General features: G+C 46.8%; 2 non-coding genes across 2 annotated transcripts; both read left to right on the top strand.

Moving 5' to 3' along the window:
* The first annotated feature begins 892 nt into the window (after positions 1 to 892).
* On the top strand, positions 893 to 1,012 carry LOC148165838 (5S ribosomal RNA). Its single transcript, XR_015771137.1, has one exon. It is a non-coding gene; the product is annotated as a 5S ribosomal RNA (ribosomal RNA).
* A 16,110-nt stretch (positions 1,013 to 17,122) lies between these two features.
* Positions 17,123 to 17,242, top strand: LOC148165837 (5S ribosomal RNA). Its single transcript, XR_015771136.1, has one exon. It is a non-coding gene; the product is annotated as a 5S ribosomal RNA (ribosomal RNA).
* The last annotated feature ends 781 nt before the right edge of the window (positions 17,243 to 18,023 follow it).

Below are 18,023 nucleotides of genomic sequence, written 5' to 3'. Positions count from 1 at the left end.
GTTTGCATTTTTCAGACACTCTAAATAAAACTACGTCGATGTCGGCGGATTTTCAGTCGGTCGTCGGTCGACAGAAATCCAACGAAATTTTCATTTGTTCTTCTCAAAAACGAAAAACAAACAAATCAACAAAACATTCCCTACTATTAGTCGACATTTCGAGCAGAAACTACGAACGTCGAAAGATTTAAAAAATGAAATATGTAGGTGTGCGTGCGTGCGTACTTACTTGAAACTTTTTTCTTGTTTCATCGTCGCACTGGAACAAATTAAATTTTAATGCAATGTAAACGCGACCACACTTTCGACGAAAACATCTCTATGAATCGAACGACGTCGGAAAAAGAATAAATCGAGAAGAGAACAAATCATGAAACAACACACACCCACCCCGCCCGGCCCGGCCAGAGTGGTGGGAATTTCGATGAATGAACAGACAAAGAAACCAACTCTGTTATCAGTTCTAAGAAAGAAAGCAGGTAGCGGCGGCGGCGAACCTTCGACCGTACTACGGTCAGTTCATGAATTAACCCCGTCCGTTCGGAGTTTATTCATCTCCGGTCCGTGTCGGCGTTTACTTCAAGTGGGTGCTATTTCCATCTAAGCAAGCAAGTGAGTAAGTAAGTTCTCAAATTTTAAATTACGTTAATCGCAAGTGACTCGTTGAGATCGTCAAACGAACAATTTAATTTAACGCCTCATACGAGTTTTTTTTTTTCGTCATTTTGTCGCAAAAAAAAAACTAAAAAACGACTCGCAAAAAAAAATTTTTTTTTTTTCTTCTTTTAAATCTTGTACATTTTCTGACATGTGTACCATCGAAAAATGTCACATCCAAACGATCGAACAATCACAAAAAATCGTCAACGTACCATCTTGGAAAATTTTACCAGGCAACGACCATACCACGTTGAAAACTACCGGTTCTCGTCCGATCACCGAAGTCAAGCAACGTCGGGCGCGGTCAGTACTTGGATGGGTGACCGCTTGGGAACACCGCGTGCCGTTGTCTCTACTCTTTTCTTTTTTTATTAACATTTCTGATGTCAAACTTTTTTTAAATATATTTTTCACTATTTATATTTTCTCTCATGAACTTATATAGTATGAAGACGAAAATTTTTAATTCGTTCGAGTTGAATTTGTGGTTCTGAAAAGAACCGATTTTTTTTCTTTTTTTTCCAACCAACTTCCAAGCTGCTCGAGGAGGATTTATTTTGAACTGGTGTATTTGGTGACGGCCTTGGTTCCTTCAGAAACGGCGTGCTTCGCCAATTCACCGGGCAAAAGAAGACGCACCGCCGTCTGGATCTCCCTGCTGGTTATGGTCGAACGTTTGTTGTAATGAGCGAGGCGACTGGCTTCAGCAGCTATACGTTCGAAGATGTCGTTCACGAAACTGTTCATGATAGACATAGCCTTGCTGGAGATACCGGTATCGGGATGGACCTGCTTCAACACCTTGTAAATGTAGATGGCGTAACTCTCCTTCCTCCTGCGCTTCTTTTTCTTGTCGCTCTTCGAGATGTTCTTTTGAGCTTTTCCGGCCTTCTTGGCCGCCTTACCGCTGGTCTTGGGTGGCATTCTCTTCTAGTCGTCGAGTTAAAAAAACGTTTAAAAACAGAAAACGAGACAGACACGACGTGCACGTTACGACGAGTATACTCGATCTAAAACGCCGCACACCTAAAATCCCTCTATTTATAACGAGCGAGCGACAAACAGGCGCTCCGCCTTAGTTCGTCGTTCGACCATTGCCCTAACGAGATGGCGCTGTACCGACCATATAAATTTCTAGCCTTCGCCGCGTTCGGCATTTCCTGAAGTAAACTCTGACTTGTCCACATCGTGCTCCGCCGATGACGAGCAGAGATCTTCGCCCCCGGCCTCAAAAGCCACCCGCAAGTGCTCCCAAGAGTGCAAAAGCAAAAAGTGTGAGTTCAAGTGTCAGTGGTGCAAGTGCCAGTGCATCAAGTGCCAGTGACATGGACCTCTTCTCCAACTTCGTCCGCCAGTCGACATCACAAGGTGAGTTAATCACGCGCCCTTCCTCGCCCGAAAGGGCACTAACACCCATTCTTTCTGCGACTTCGTCGCAACACGCCCTCTCGCCTCCTCGTGCCAGAGGAAACTCTGTCTCTTCAATCTCCAACGAAAATACCCCTAATGTGGTGTACCATAAGTACACCATCAGAAACATTCCTGCAGACTGGGCTGCACAAAAAAAGTTTTACTGCCTTTTAACGACCACTCTTCTGGTCAAGAACATCAAGCAGCTTGTTGTCAACTGGAACAAGACTGCTCTTCTTGTCACTCTAAACCCTCTCCCAAGCGACTTCCAGAAAAAACTCCAAGTTGCCACGCTAAACCAATCCATCTCAATTGTGGAAACCCACAAAAAAGTCACTGCCAAACCAAACGTTGCCACTTCAAAACCCCACCTCTCTGTCGTAATTCGCGATGTTGACGACGACATCGAATACGACGAAGCACTCAACGCCCTCAAATCACTCAATCTGCCAGTCATCAGAGTCTGGCGGATTCGTTCAATGAAATCCGGCAAGTTCACCAAACTGATGCGTGTCATCACTGACAGCACAGAGACCGTCGACTTCCTCCTCAAGGAAGGCGTCATCATGTTCGGCAAGCGCCATCAGTGCGAGCCGTCCAAAGCCCCCGCCAAACCCGCCCCCCTTCAGTGCTCCAAGTGTTTCCAACTTGGGCACCCTGCCACTGAATGCCCCAACAAAATCGCGTGCCCCAAATGCACAGAGAACCACCCAGCCTTCAAATGCGAATCCAACCACGTAACTTGCCTTCTGTGCAACGGCACCCACCCGGCCTGGTCCCGCCAGTGCCCCAAAATCAAGGACGCAGTCGTCACGTCCGAAACCCCCATTGCCCCAACTCTGATTCTGGAGCCCTCTCCCGAATTTGCAGACCCCGATCCCCAACCCGTGTCTGTTCGTCAGACAATCACTTTCGTCACAAAACTTTTGTACGACCTCTTCCCTCACCAGCGTGCAAAGGTCAGCGAGCTCGTCGAGAGCGCCTCCAAATCCGTCCTTAAGACAAAGACCCGCATCAATCACGCGGGCCAGAGAATCTACTTCACTTTCGAGTAGATTCGACAGCCCTAACTCGTCCAACTCTCTTTCCCCATGGCTACCACGGTGGCCGCCCCCGCCGCTCCCGGCGGGGGCCTCCTGTCCCCTCGTGTGAATATCGCCACGGTCAACATTGCAGGAATCAAACGGAAATTGCATGCTCTCCGTAACTTCATCGAAACCGACGCGATCAAAATTTTATCAATTACCGAAACGCGCTCAAATCTCGCGATTAAAGTCAAAAATTTTTCTTGCTATCACAACACGCCCTCAAACATCGCTCACGGAACCGCGCTTTTAGTTTCTACCGACTTTCAGTCAACTCAACATAATTTGCCTCCCAACCTAACTTCTCTCGAACTTGCCGCAGCCGACGTAGTAATTAACAATAAAATCATTACTTTCTTCTCCCTCTATCAGCCCGTCAGGCAAAAACTTCCAACGGAACTATTCGAATACGCGTCCAATCTCCCTCATTCAGTCATTTTCGGCGACTTTAATTCTAGACACGAAGACTTCGGAGACACTGCAACTAACCCAAACGGCAGAATCCTATCCACTCTCATTAGCGAACTCCCAATCTACAGATTAGAAAACCGACTTCCCACTTTTATCTCTCATAGAGGAGCCTCAATTATTGACCATATCATTATTTCGGAATCCTTAATCCACGCGTTCGACAATGAAACAGCAATAGGCACCACGGTAACGTCAGATCACTTTCCCTTAATTGCAAAAATCCTCATCAACGGCCATCAGCCACAACCACCACTTATTCAAATCTTCAATTACAAAAACGCCAATTGGAACCTTTTCCGCGAAGAATTAGACCAGGCCCTACCAGTCATTATCCCAGTAAATTCCCAGGTAGAAATAGACCGACAAATAGATTCATTAACTTCAGCTATCGAGTACTGTAAACTTAAAGTCATTAAGCCCAAAACTATTCCAAAAGACAAATCCCCACTGCCAGACCGTATCCTCAGACTCATTAAAGAAAAACGTAAAATCTACCGCGATTACGTCCGCAGCCGCGACCCCTTTTTGAAAACGCTTATCAATAAATTCAACGCCAAAATCAGACGCGACATTAATTGCTACAAAGAGGAAACTTGGCTCAAAACTTGCGAGTCTTTGGATTATCGGAACGGAAAAGAGTATTGGACAAAATTCAAGACAATTTCTGGCCAACGTTCTCGACCGAACCATAATCTAATTGACGGAGCAAACGTCTACCACTCTTCCCAAGACAAAGCAAATTGCTTCGCGAACCTTCTCGAGGAAATTCACCAAGTTCCAAATGACCCCAACTTTGACAACCACTTTTTCAATTTAATATCAAATAATGCGCAGACCTTACGCGATATTCCACTAGTTGAACCACTCCCTATCCCCTAAACGATGAGCACTTAACAGACCCGGTCACTGTTTTCGAAGTAAAAACTTTAATTCTAAATTTGAAAAACACTAAAGCTCCAGGACCCGATCAAATCAAACCAATAGTTTTAAAGAACCTTTCAGAATCCGGATTCTTAGCTTTAACTAACATTTTCAACAACTGTTTAAATAACTTGTATTTTCCAACCGCGTGGAAAGCCGCGAATACTATCATGATTCCTAAACCCGGTAAAAACGTCAACGACCCTAAGTCATACAGACCAATTTCACTTCTTAACATCACTGGCAAAATTTTTGAACGAATCTTAACAAACCGATTAAAATTTGTATTAGAGACGCAAAATTTGCTTCCGCCAGAGCAATTCGGCTTCAGATCACACCGCAGTACGCAAAATCCGTTAGTAGAACTTCAAACCGACATCACTCGACACGCCAACCTTGGAGAATGTACCATCGGTGTCTTCCTGGACATCGAACGTGCATTCGACAAAGTCTGGCACGACGGCCTCATTCAAAAATTTCTTAACCTTAGAGTCAATCTTAAATTCACGCGGCTCATCGCCTCCTTCCTAACTAACCGATCCTGCAGGATCAAACTTAACAACTCTTTTTCAAACTCTTTCAACCTCAACGCCGGAGTCCCACAAGGCTCCGTCCTGTCACCATTGTTATACATTGTTTACTGCAGAGATTTTCCCGTTTCAGACCACTTCCGGACCAAGACGAGGATGTTCGCGGACGACACGGCAATCTGGTCCAGTCATCAGAACGCCGTGAAAGCCGCGGAAACACTTCAGAAAGAACTTCACCGCATTGAAAAATGGACAAACGCCTGGAGAGTGAAGCCAAATCCCTCCAAATGCCAAACCATCTGTTTCTCATTTCCCCTTGCACACAAGCATCGCCTCAACTTTCAAAGCTACATACGGCTAACTATAAACAATCAATCTATTTCTAAAACTAACTCTGTCACTTATCTAGGAATCACCTTCGCTCAAACATGCACACTACACCAGGACCTGGCAACAACAATGAAAAAAGCACGGAATAGATCCAATCTTTTGTATCTCATTCGCGGCCGACTTCGAGGTTGCAGCCCAGAAACCCTACACTACACTTACAACACATTTATTCGCCCTATCTTCGAGTACAGATCTCTACTTTACGCCTCTCTTACTAACCGCTTGCTTTTCAAAATTTCTTCTTTCGAAAGACATACGCTTAGACTTCTCTATCGCCTTGATCTCAGATTTCCTTCAAACTCTCTGCATGAACACACTAACTCTACTCCCATCAATCAACGCTTTATAATTAACCGCAAACGCTACCTAACACGCACGCTCGCCAGCACTAACCACCTAGCTATTCAAACTCTTCATACTACACACAAACTTCCCACTAAAAACCGCTTAATTAACGTTATCCGCAAAAAACCCAAGCACAAACTAAAACACTTGCCCACAGCCCTTCTTTTAGCCAACTACCCAGACCTGCCTCCGCTCCTCCAGGAGCTGGTCGAAGAAACACCAATTTCGATGCGATGAAGAGGTCCATTCCTACATGGACGAGATCCCTTTCCTTTTCCCCTTTCTCTTTCAGGTTTCTCTTTCAGCCCAGGACAATCCGAGGAAGAAACGGACTTTCGCGAAGGCTCCCAGGATCCCATGAAGAGTTCCAGGACTCCCATGAAGATTCCCAGGATCCCCACGAAGAGCTCCGGACGTCCCACCAACTCCTGGATTCCCATGAAGAGTCCCAGGAATCCCACGAAGATTCCCAGGATTCCCATGAAGAACTCCTAAACTCCAAACCAAGTCCAGAAGGAAGGAAGGACGACCAAGAAAGAAACAAACCTTGCCACTTTACCAACAACGCCCTAACTTTAAAACCTAATTTGAAACAAATGCATTGTATTCATACTTAAGCCAAAATTACTGTTTAGATATAAGATTTGAAAATTGTTTAAATTCCCTCGGTCTGCTGAAAAGGCCAAAAGCCTCACCAGCAGCCAAATAGAATGTATATCTTAAGAACTCGATGTAAAAACCCAAAAACCTAGAAATAAATGTATTTGAAGTGAAGCCGCGTTCGGCATTTATTTCAAGCCGTACGTTTGTCAGTGCGCTTCGTGTCAGTCGCAGTAGGTGTTTTGCTGTTTATATCGTATAACAACATGTCCGGAAGAGGAAAAGGAGGTAAAGTGAAGGGAAAGGCGAAGTCTCGTTCCAGTCGTGCCGGACTTCAGTTTCCCGTCGGCAGAATTCATCGTCTTCTGCGTAAAGGAAACTACGCCGAAAGAGTGGGTGCAGGTGCTCCCGTTTATTTGGCGGCCGTAATGGAATATCTAGCCGCCGAAGTTCTCGAATTGGCAGGAAACGCCGCCAGAGATAACAAGAAAACCCGTATCATTCCGAGACATCTTCAATTGGCTATAAGGAACGACGAGGAGTTAAACAAGCTCCTTTCCGGCGTTACCATCGCCCAAGGCGGTGTCTTGCCCAACATCCAGGCGGTGTTGTTGCCCAAGAAGACCGAAAAGAAGCCTTAAATTTAATTCTTCGCCGCCGTCATCTCGAACGAAAAACAAAAACTTTTATAAAAACCATCTTCACATCGGCCCTTCTCAGGGCCAAAAATTCAACTCGAACGAATTGATTTTTTCGCCAAAATACAACAACCTATGAGAATCATGTTAAAAAGTCTTTTAGATATTTTAAAGTTAAACCGATCAATTAATTCATTATACGAGCGTAGACTGAACGGAAGATTTTCGATTACATTCAACCAAGAAAGATGATTTTTACGACTTTTCATCGTAATTTTTAGAAAAATTCAATGCCCGACTAAAGCACGAACTCGACAACTCTATCTATAATAATTTATTGATTATCTAATTCAAGAAACATTCCGATTCGTCGTAAATTTCTTCACATTTCGCACATTAATCTGTTAAGAACATACACACACACACCGGTCGCCTATACGTGCTCTCCGTCTCGATAATTTCTTGCAGCAGCAGTCGTCAGCGGTGAGCCGTAATACTACAATCAATCGTTTTATTTGCTATGAGATTTTGTTTCAAGTCACGTCTGAGGAGAGTAACTCTACCCCATATTGGACATAACCTCAAATATACTCTTCGTGGCAAAAACGTTCTTTTAACGATGGTCATTCTAACCTAAAACTGCTGTCAAAATTGTCAAAGTCGCCGCCTGGATCACAAATTAAAATGATCACTCACTCCGTACGATTTTCATTTCGATTTGAAGACAAACACACAATTGAGCAACATATTTAATTCGTTTGATTTATTTTGTGGTTCTGAAAAGAACCGTTTTTTTTTGTTTGTTTGTTTGCTTGCCTGCGGGGGGTTTGTTGTTATTCCTCTGAGGATGCGGATACACGTCATAAAATGATAAAATTAACCGCCGAAACCGTAAAGGGTACGACCTTGACGTTTCAGGGCGTAGACGACGTCCATGGCGGTGACGGTCTTACGTTTTGCGTGTTCGGTGTAAGTTACGGCGTCACGGATGACGTTCTCGAGGAAGACCTTCAACACACCTCTGGTTTCTTCGTAGATGAGACCGGAAATACGTTTCACACCACCACGACGAGCCAATCTTCTGATCGCCGGTTTCGTTATACCTTGGATGTTATCGCGTAGAACTTTGCGATGACGTTTGGCGCCACCTTTTCCCAATCCTTTGCCACCTTTACCACGACCGGTCATCTTGATAAAATTAGGAAATTCTTCGTACAAAACGACGTAGCTTCGACCAAGTTCGTTATGGAACTAACGTCAAAATTTCATTCCGCGGGACTATTTATAAGTTACGGCAGCTCCACCTCGCGTTAAAAACGAATCCACCAATGGCGTCGCCGTATGACTCATCGAGTTTATAAAACGGCCGTTGGCGCGACGAAAATTTTCAGTTGACTTTCGAACGTTCGTACGTACGGTCGGTCGTTCGGTCGAAGCAAGCAAGCAAGCCACTACCTACGTTAATTCTTTTCATTTGATTCATCCGATATCCGAGATGGCGAGAACTAAACAGACGGCTCGTAAATCTACCGGTGGCAAGGCACCTAGAAAACAGTTGGCCACGAAGGCGGCCAGAAAAAGCGCTCCCGCCACCGGAGGTGTCAAGAAACCTCACCGTTACAGGCCCGGTACGGTCGCCCTTCGTGAGATTCGTCGTTATCAAAAGAGCACTGAACTTTTGATCCGCAAGCTGCCTTTCCAACGTCTCGTCCGAGAGATCGCCCAAGATTTCAAGACCGATCTCCGTTTCCAAAGTTCGGCCGTGATGGCACTTCAAGAAGCCAGCGAGGCTTATCTCGTCGGCCTCTTCGAAGACACCAACTTGTGCGCCATCCACGCCAAACGTGTCACCATCATGCCGAAAGACATCCAATTGGCGAGACGCATTCGTGGCGAGAGGGCTTAAATTTCCTCCATCCATCCATCCATCCATCCGATCCGACCATCTAGAATTAACAAATTCTTCATCTTCGAAGGTGTTAAAAGAAGAAAAAAAAAATCGGTTCTTTTCAGAACCACAATTATTTTCCAACGAATTGAAAATTTATCGTTCGCGCATGCAACTTTTTGAGATTGAAAAAAAAAAAAAAAAAAAAAAAAGTTAGGTTATGTGATTTATTCACAAAATTCGTACTTACATAAAACGATAAACTTTTGCTTTTTTCTTTCACATTAAATTTTCTTTTAACTGAGACTATTTGAAACATTATTATATAATAAAGTTTATCATTCTTTGTAATAACACTGTTTCGACAGTCAAATGAATAGACAAGAAAATCAAATGAAAGTATGTATCTCCTCAACAGAATGTGCATTGTCCAAGCGAATCTTTCGTTCGTTTCTTGAAAATAATTGTGGCCCTGAAAAGGGCCATTTATTTGTATCGATGGTGCCCCTACGTCGATATATACGATCGGAGCACGTTCCCGAAACCACCAGGACGTCGTCGTCGTTGAAAAAATTAAATCATCGTCGTCGACTTTTCACTTCTTTCTCTTGGGTGAAGCGGTTTTTTTCGCTTTGACGGTGACGGCTTTGGCCGTTTTCGGTTTCGGCGCTTTCGGTTTCTTGGTTGGACCGGCCTTGTTGGATTTCTTCGCTTTCGATGGCGTCTTGGGTTTGACGGGCGATCTGGAGGCGGCGCTGGCTTTCTTTTCGGGAGCGGACGCAGCCTTTCTAGCCTTCGATACGGCGACGCTCTTCTTTTCGGCGGCAGTTTTCTTAGACTTGGCCGAAGCGGCGGGGGCGGCCTTCTTACCGGCTTTTGAGGCGGATCCTTTTTCGGCGGACGTCGGCGCTGACGCGACGGAACGTTTAGCAACGCCCGTCTTCTTGGATTTCGCCGATGACGACGCGGTCGCAGCGGCAGATCTCTTTTTCGTGGCGGACGGAGCCTTAGCTGCACCGGTGACGGCAGAAGCCAACTTGAACGAACCGGAAGCTCCTTTTCCTTTGGTTTGGACCAACGAACCGGATGCGACGGCGCCCTTAAGGTACTTCTTGATGAAAGGCGCAAATTTTTCCGCGTCGACTTTGTAGTTGGCCGCGACATATTTCTTGATCGCCTGCAACGAAGAACCGCCGCGTTCCTTCAAGCCTTTGATGGCGTTGGTGACCATCTCCGAAGTGGGCGGATGAGAAGGTTTGCTTCTCGGATTTTTGGGCTTCTTCTCCTTCTTCACCGGTGAGGAGCCGGAAGTGGCACCGGCGACCGTCGAAGCTGCTTGATTTTCTACGTCGGCCATATTTTCGTCTATCGCGCCTTGGAGCAACTTGTTGCTTGCAGAGTGTTGGGACGTGCCATGAACTCTTCCGTCTGCTTGATTGTCTGAAACATACAAATGAATTAATATTAAACCAAAACTGATTTGTGCCGAACTTGTTCGGCCTGAGATACAGAGTACCTTACCTCACAAGCGCCATTTTCGGGCGCTTGTGCTTGTGATGAGTTTGTTCGTCGTAGTCCACGGCTACGCGAACGAGTGGGTTTCGATGTTGAGCCGCTCTTTGGAAGTACTTTTCTGCTGTTGCCAGCATAAAGTCTTTAAGAGACGGCATTTTTGCTTCTTCATGAAGCTGGGTGTTGCGAACGAACCATGGTGCGTTGAGTGCAATGCGAAGGAACTTGTTCTGAACCCTCTGGAGGCGTCTGATGTGCGTCGCTGCAGCGTGACCCCAAGCTGGGGACGCGTACATCATTACCGGTCGGACGATGGTCTTATACATCAAGAGTTTATTGCCAATCGAGAGACGACTGCGTCGCCCAATCATGGAATAAATCTGCGAGATGATGCCATAAGCCTTGTTCCTCACACCAGTGGTGTGAGTTTTGCAGGTCATTCCTCGATCCAGAGTAACACCCAGATATTTGGCTTCGGATCTCCATGGGATTGGGGTATCGAACATGAAGACTTCACCATCTGGGTCTATTACTCTGTTGTCCCTGGTTCGCTTTTTGGTGAAGAGTACCGCGCTGCTTTTGGCAGCGTTAACTTCAATTCTCCAGCGAGTGAACCACTCCTCCAACCTGTCAAGGTTTTCTTGGAGTTTGCGAGTCACGGTCTCAGCGGAACCGCTTCGAACCAAGACTGCTGTGTCGTCAGCGTAGAGTGCCGTTGTGGAATCGGCGTCTACTGGCTTCGGGACGTCTGACATGAAGATGGCAAACAAGAACGGCGAAAGTATGGACCCCTGAGGTACCCCAGAAGTGATGTCTTTCATTGTCGATCTCGTTGTTCCAATCTTCGCTCGGAATTTCCTGTTTTCCAGGTATGATCGGATGATTTGCACCAAACCGATCGGAAAGCCGGCGTCGAGTAGCTTGTGGAGAAGCCCCTCGTGCCACACTTTGTCGAATGCTTTTGCCACATCCAAGAACACCGCGCCAGTGTGCCGTTTTCGATTGAAACTGTCTGTGACATGTTCCACTACTCGCAGCACTTGGTCGGTGGTAGAATGTCCATCCCTGAATCCGAATTGCTCCGGTGGGATGATGTCGTGTTCTCGTTCGAAGTCCTTTAGTCTCCACAATATCACCTTCTCCGCCATTTTCCCCATGCAGGGAAGTAGACTGATTGGGCGATAATTTTGTGGAAACTGTTGAGCTCCGCCCCCCTTCGGGAGAAAGATCACGTCGGCGATTTTCCATTTCTCGGGGAAATGTACTAATCGCAGCATTCCGTTGTAGATGGCGACAAGATGCATGACCGCGAGATCAGGAAATTGTCGTACCATCTTGTTGCTGATGCCATCAGGACCTGGGGCCTTTCTGACTTTCAGTTTTTTGATCATCGACCGTACTTCTGCTGGAGAAACTGGTCGAATCTCAGGAGCGCGCACTTGGTTGAGACGTCTTTCGACGCATCTTTCGATCAGTTCGACAAAGTCAGGGTCTGCATGCTCCCAATTGGGGCTGCATTGTCGTTCAAGATTTAGCGCAAAAGCCTCAGCTTTCTCCTCATCTGTGTAGACGACTCCGTCTTCACCGTGAATTGGAGGAAGCGGCTTGCGCTGATTTCGAAGGACTTTGGTCATTCTCCACAATGAACAGTCCTCCGTGGTCAACTCTTCGAGTTTTTGGCACCATTTACTGTTACGGTACTCCTGAAGTCTCCGTCTGACTTCCGCACACAAACGATTCACATCGGCTCGATCTACTGGAGCTAGGGTGCGGCGGTACCGCCTTCTAGCTCGGTTTCGATCTCGCACTAGGTCTCGAATGTCTGGCGGTAGGCCGTCACGACGTGTTCTTAGAGACACCGTGGTCGTAGCGTCAGTTTTCGCCTCTCGGACGCGGCTCTCGAGGTTTTCGATAGCTAGATCGATATCCTCCTTCACCCAAATCCGCGGCACTGGACCGACTCTGGTAGCTAATGACTCCTTGAAAAGTTGCCAGTTAACTTTGTCGTATTCTGCCGGCGGGTCCATCTCGTCTTCACGCCCCAGGTGAAGAATCACCGGGTCATGATCCGAGTCCAACTCGCCGCCGATCACTTGGATTCTCGTCTGGTGGACGACATCTTTCAGGACTGCGATGTCTAGGACGTCAGGTCGGCCGACATGCCCGAAATGGGTCGGCTCCTCCGGTCCAAGAACTACCATGTCCCGCTGATCGACAAATCTGTGCAGCAACCGTCCTTTGACATTTGTGACCCGACTGTTCCAAGTGGGATGCTTGGCATTCAGGTCCCCAGCCAATACGGTAGCGCCGCCGTCATTGTCGAAGATCTCCTCCAGATCAGACTCCAGGAGTCGAGAGGGTGGTGCATAGGCGGCGTACAATTTCAGCGTACCAGCGTTTGCTGTGTGTACGGCGATGCCAGTCACCTCCAATCGTTCCAGTTGCGGAGTCGCAATCTCATTGTGATCGATCGAATTTTTGACGTAAACAGCGGTTCCTCCACCTCCGCCGTTTTGTCTGTCATTTCTGTACAGGACGAAATTTCTCAATTTTGGATTATCTGCTGGTCGCAGATGTGTCTCCGAAATTAAAAGAATATCCGCCTGGACATCCGTTGCGAAACGCTCTAGGTCGTTGCGCTTGTGTCGGAGGCCGTTGGCATTCCAAACGACCACCTGCAGTGACTCCGGCTTAATTTTTCTAACCATGCAATGCCTGGCTTAAAATTTCCATCAGCTGGTCTGTCTGCTTTTTAAAGCGCGTTAACCTGTCGGGACTTGGTTTAGTGGCTGCGAAGTCGCTCCACATCTCGCCAATTGTCCGCGCCACTATCTCCATGGAGTTGGAGTCTGTGGCAGAGGACTGTCCCTTGTGAGCCTTCGGGGGCGGCGTCACCTTGAGTGGACCTGGAGTTCCGCTTTTAACCTGCTTTGCAGCAGATTTAGCGGGTTTCCCGGTCTCCACTTTTGGTTTCGACGCTTCGGGGATGCCCCTTGCTGGTACCGGCTTCTTTGGCGCCGCCACGGTGGGAGTGGCGACTTGGGGTTTGTCCGATCCCGCATTGGGATGCTTGGGACAGCCCCTAAAATTAGCCGGGTGCAAACCTCCGCAATTCGCACATTTCTTTGGGTTTTTGCCATCGCAATCTCGAGAGACATGGGGTCCAGCGCATTTCACGCACCTGGTGGTAGCGTGACAGCCGCGCTGTGAGTGACCCCACTGCTGGCAACGGAAGCACTGGCCGTTAGACCGGCGCTTCTTCAGCGGCTCTGTCGTCACCTGGAGGCCTTGAACCGTCGTTAGGTCGTAAATGTGCCGATGTTCACGTGGAACCTCGACTACGACCATGTCCAGCGGTTTTTTATTCGCCATCATGCGTGAGCATTTGCCCACGGCGAATCCGCGCCCCAGGAGCTCTTGTTCGACCGACTTTATGTCAGCCATTGACGAGACTCCACGTAGGACGACTTTCAACGGTTTTTCGCTTTTCAGCGAAAAGGAGTGGAAAGGCAGCTTTTCCACGTCGAACAATTTCGTCATGCGACGGAAATCGTTGACAGTACTTGGCTGGATTCTTATTCCACCCACGACCGCTTTTGCCTTGGTGTAGCTGATGGTGTGACTCCGAAGAAGTGTGGAGACCTCATTCCACGACTTCGTTATTTCGTCCCTGTGGAGAATCACCGGTGGGATTTTCTCCAGACGATCCGAAGTCGTGTTTTGGTCGCGAGATTCGGGGACGACCTTTTGGGGCTTTTTAGCCGACTTGAAGTTCCTCGAAAGGGCCTTCGTCGACAATTGCGCCTCGCGTTCGTCGTCCTCCTCGCTCTCGGAAACAACCACTCTTCGTTTTTTGGCCTTTCGGCTTAGAACGGTCGTGAATTGTTCCTCTTCAGGTTCCGATTCCTCCGAAAAGGAGAAAACCAGTTCCATTGACGCGTCGGCCTCAGGGACGCCGCCGCCTACTAACACCTCCTCAGAGGTCTTTTCGGGGAATAGCGGCGTCGAGACGTCAGCGGACGTCGATGGAACAGCTGTCTCAGCCGTTGCTGATTGGCCAGCCGTTTCCATCGGTTCGGGTGCCTGCTTCTTCGGTTTCTTCGATTTCTTCGATTTCTTCTTCTTCTTCTCCGCTTTTTCTTCGTCCGTTGGTGGAGGAAGGACAGCGGGGGATTGCGGTCGTGCCTGGAGAACCGCATCGATGAGGTCGCGACGGATGTCTGAAAAGACTCCGTTCACCAGCGACTCAAGCAGTTCGGCTCGCAATTTTTCCCCCAAGTCCGCGACGGCTTTCGCCACCGTTTCTTCGAGGGACAGCGTCCCAGCCATCTTCGGGATTGGGCGGACTTCGTGGAATTTTCTTCTGTCCAGGTGCGATGCGAATTTTAATTCGTGTCTCAAATTGGGCGAAAATTAATTTGTGACGGGTGGGCGGAGTCACCCAACATGAATTTTATTTTCATGTGTCGGGACTTTGGGAAGTCAGGAATTTTTTATTAATTGAGCTTTTATCTCATTAATGATTTGCGATGCGCTGAAAAGCACGTCTTTGTGGTGCTGAAAAGCACGATTTGTTTGCGCTGAAAAGCACTGGTTATGCGCTGAAAAGCACGATTTGTTTCGCTGCGAATGCCTCGAATGGAAGTTCTGGATCGCTGAAGGAAACAAGAAGGCGTGACCCTACTCGTTCCGATGCTGGACTCAGAGTGGCGTCGTCTATCGCGCGCGCGTTTTTTTCTTTTTATTATAGGTAGGCTTATTCTTCGGTGAAAGAACGAATGAACTTTACAGAACGAATTGGGCGCCAAAGTCAAAGTGTTGGCGCGTTCGAAAACGCGCGGACCGCGGACTAAACGAGAGCCTTCTCGTCGAGTTAGAAAATTCAGTGGGCCTCGAATACAGCTTTCGCGTGATGGCATCGTTCTCTTTACGCGAAGATCACCGCCTCCGGGTGCGGGAACATGAGCGATTCGGTCGGCGATGGCCTCCTGAATAACCTCAAGTTTTCCCGGACGACCAGCCGACCTCCAAAAGCGAACAAGGACCGATCGAACGTCGACTCGAACAAAGACCCTCCGAAACAAGGAGATGACATCCAAGTTCGACGCCGACGTTACGCGTTTTCCACGAATAACAGGAAAGTTCCGCTTTCGACCAGACAAACTTGGAAGCATCCTCTACAAGTTTCACGAACGAATCGGTCGAAAAGTACGTGCGATCTTTTCGAAAATCGCCTCGCAAAGAGACGCAGCACGGATCGGAGCGACGACCGACGAACCTGCAGAGTGTAGGAAAAAAATTCACAAACGGTCGAAGATGACGTCCGAGAAGGTCGAATTTTTTCAAGAACGAAGATAAAACCTTCGCCTTTCGTAGGAGTTGATTTTTGAAAACGATCTTGACGAACAGGTCGGAAAAAAAACGATGTCAATTTCGGACTCGACCATGAGAAACGAATTTGTACGACGAACGGACTTTTCGAACGACTTTTTTCGCAAAATCGACATTTTTTCCTCAAAAATTACCTCACACGACGAAATCCCATCATCGAAACATCACCGAAAACAGTTTTGACGGCGAAATTCTCGTCAATTTTACGAAAATAAAGGGAAAATCAGACGGACCACCGTCGAACATCCAGCGACGGGAACGGACGAGTTTTTTAATTTTTCTTGCCAATTCATTGCGAAAGAAGCAATTTTTCTCGACGAAACCATTTTATAATCATAAAAAAAACTCCCCAAACACCACAAACCAACAAAAATACGGAAATCTTGCATTGTTTGCATTTTTCAGACACTCTAAATAAAACTACGTCGATGTCGGCGGATTTTCAGTCGGTCGTCGGTCGACAGAAATCCAACGAAATTTTCATTTGTTCTTCTCAAAAACGAAAAACAAACAAATCAACAAAACATTCCCTACTATTAGTCGACATTTCGAGCAGAAACTACGAACGTCGAAAGATTTAAAAAATGAAATATGTAGGTGTGCGTGCGTGCGTACTTACTTGAAACTTTTTTCTTGTTTCATCGTCGCACTGGAACAAATTAAATTTTAATGCAATGTAAACGCGACCACACTTTCGACGAAAACATCTCTATGAATCGAACGACGTCGGAAAAAGAATAAATCGAGAAGAGAACAAATCATGAAACAACACACACCCACCCCGCCCGGCCCGGCCAGAGTGGTGGGAATTTCGATGAATGAACAGACAAAGAAACCAACTCTGTTATCAGTTCTAAGAAAGAAAGCAGGTAGCGGCGGCGGCGAACCTTCGACCGTACTACGGTCAGTTCATGAATTAACCCCGTCCGTTCGGAGTTTATTCATCTCCGGTCCGTGTCGGCGTTTACTTCAAGTGGGTGCTATTTCCATCTAAGCAAGCAAGTGAGTAAGTAAGTTCTCAAATTTTAAATTACGTTAATCGCAAGTGACTCGTTGAGATCGTCAAACGAACAATTTAATTTAACGCCTCATACGAGTTTTTTTTTTTCGTCATTTTGTCGCAAAAAAAAAACTAAAAAACGACTCGCAAAAAAAAATTTTTTTTTTTCTTCTTTTAAATCTTGTACATTTTCTGACATGTGTACCATCGAAAAATGTCACATCCAAACGATCGAACAATCACAAAAAATCGTCAACGTACCATCTTGGAAAATTTTACCAGGCAACGACCATACCACGTTGAAAACTACCGGTTCTCGTCCGATCACCGAAGTCAAGCAACGTCGGGCGCGGTCAGTACTTGGATGGGTGACCGCTTGGGAACACCGCGTGCCGTTGTCTCTACTCTTTTCTTTTTTTATTAACATTTCTGATGTCAAACTTTTTTTAAATATATTTTTCACTATTTATATTTTCTCTCATGAACTTATATAGTATGAAGACGAAAATTTTTAATTCGTTCGAGTTGAATTTGTGGTTCTGAAAAGAACCGATTTTTTTTCTTTTTTTTCCAACCAACTTCCAAGCTGCTCGAGGAGGATTTATTTTGAACTGGTGTATTTGGTGACGGCCTTGGTTCCTTCAGAAACGGCGTGCTTCGCCAATTCACCGGGCAAAAGAAGACGCACCGCCGTCTGGATCTCCCTGCTGGTTATGGTCGAACGTTTGTTGTAATGAGCGAGGCGACTGGCTTCAGCAGCTATACGTTCGAAGATGTCGTTCACGAAACTGTTCATGATAGACATAGCCTTGCTGGAGATACCGGTATCGGGATGGACCTGCTTCAACACCTTGTAAATGTAGATGGCGTAACTCTCCTTCCTCCTGCGCTTCTTTTTCTTGTCGCTCTTCGAGATGTTCTTTTGAGCTTTTCCGGCCTTCTTGGCCGCCTTACCGCTGGTCTTGGGTGGCATTCTCTTCTAGTCGTCGAGTTAAAAAAACGTTTAAAAACAGAAAACGAGACAGACACGACGTGCACGTTACGACGAGTATACTCGATCTAAAACGCCGCACACCTAAAATCCCTCTATTTATAACGAGCGAGCGACAAACAGGCGCTCCGCCTTAGTTCGTCGTTCGACCATTGCCCTAACGAGATGGCGCTGTACCGACCATATAAATT

This window comes from Gnatocerus cornutus, unplaced genomic scaffold, assembly GCF_029298725.1.
Source record: "Gnatocerus cornutus isolate USDA-ARS CGAHR unplaced genomic scaffold, icGnaCorn1.1 ctg00000178.1, whole genome shotgun sequence".
In the NCBI taxonomy this organism is placed as follows: domain Eukaryota; kingdom Metazoa; phylum Arthropoda; class Insecta; order Coleoptera; family Tenebrionidae; genus Gnatocerus; species Gnatocerus cornutus.
The sequence above is the reverse complement of the archived record's forward strand: the minus strand, read 5'-3'. Positions and strand labels throughout refer to the sequence as shown.